Below are 1,759 nucleotides of genomic sequence, written 5' to 3' on the forward strand. Positions count from 1 at the left end.
TGCTGAAGATGCATTGATTGATGCATACCAGAGTATTATTTGCCCTACTGGCTACTGTGTCGCACTGCTGGCTCATATTCATACTGTAGTCTATTATTACCCCCAGGTCCCTTTCATTCATGATGCTAGTCAGTTGGTTCCACCAAGCCTGTAGGTGTCTTGGGGATTGTTCACCCCAAGGTGGAGCACTTTACATTTCTTGATGTTGAACTTCATCAGGTTCCGATTTGCCCAACTTGCTAGTCTGTCCATGTCTGCCTGTATCTGCAGCCTATTTTCAAGTGTGACCATGCTTCCCCATAACTTGGTGTCACCCTCAAACTTGGCCAGTGAGCTCTTCACCCTCACATCCAAATCATTAATAAAGATGTTGAAAAGTACTGGTCCAAGCACTGACTCCTGCAGGATGCCATTGCCCACTTCTTACCAGGATGACAGATCCGTTCATGACAACTCTCTGGGTCCTATCCTGCAGCCAGTTTCTCATGCACCTGACTGTCTCAGAGTTAAGCCCCAAACCTCGAAGTTTCTTGCAAGGACATCGTGGGATACTAGATCAAAGGCCTTTTGGTAGTCAAGGTATACAATGTCAACCTGCTCTCTTGTGTCCAGGTGGTGAGTTACCTGGTCATAGAAGGAGATGTGACAAAGCAAGGCTGGCTGTCATTCAAAATCTTGCCTTCTGCAAGCTTATCTTGGAAAGACTCCTTGATGAACTTTTGTAGGATTTTCCCTAGGATGGAAGTTAAGCTGATGGCCTATAGTTACTTCCTGCCCTTCTTGTGGATGGGCACAACATTGGCCTTCTTCCAGTCCTCAGGGACTTCTTCAGAGCACCACGAGTTGTGGAAGAGTTTCACCAGGGGTTCTGCAGTGACTTCGGCCAACTCCTTCAGCACTCTTGGATGAAGATCATCCAGTCCCACTACTTGTATATGTCTAATTTTTTAAATTGATCATACACCAATTCTACAGCAATAGTAGGAAGGCAATTATTCCTACCATGCTTATCCTGTACTTTATCTGGCATTGTTTTCCCCTTGGTCCAGTGAAAGACTGAGGTGAAGTAGTCATTCAGGAGTTCGGCTTTCTCCAGGGTGCCAATAACCAGCTCTCCTGAGTTGTTGAGCAACAGCCCCACACTCCCATTTATTTTCCTCCTGTTCCCTATGTACCTGAAGAAGGAGTTTTTGTTGTCCTTGATTCCCATTGCTAATCTAAGTTTGGTTGCTTTTTTCACCTTTCTTATCTGTTCCCTGCAAATGCAGACCATTGTGGAATAGTCCTCCTTGGGGCCCTCCCCGAGCTTCCGTTGTTTATAGGTCTCTTTCTATTTTCTTAAGAGGACTGTGATTTCCCTGTTTAGCCAAGAGGGCTTCCCAGCCCTTCTATTACCTTTTCTCCTCATGAGAATGTACTTCCTTTGTGCTTCAAGGATTGTGTCCTTAAGGAACAACCACTCTTTATGCACATCTTTCACCTTCGGTCCCTGGTCCCACAGCACTTCCCTTACTAATGACCTACGCCTGTTGAAGTTTGCATTTCTGAAGTCCCAGACTTCAGTCCTGCTATCAGATTTGCCTGCCTTGCGTCGGACAGTGATCATGATGGTTTCATGGTCACTGTTATCCAGACTTCCCTCTATATTTAAGTCTGGACATATTTATTCATGTCCAGGGCTGGCAAGGCTGGCGGCTTTGTATGGGCCTCCCCATTCATAGAATCATAGAATAAATGAGTCGGAAGGGACCTAGACAGA

Source organism: Gavialis gangeticus, unplaced genomic scaffold (genome assembly GCF_001723915.1).
Source record: "Gavialis gangeticus isolate Ggan-Ray unplaced genomic scaffold, GavGan_comp1, whole genome shotgun sequence".
In the NCBI taxonomy this organism is placed as follows: Eukaryota; Metazoa; Chordata; order Crocodylia; family Gavialidae; genus Gavialis; species Gavialis gangeticus.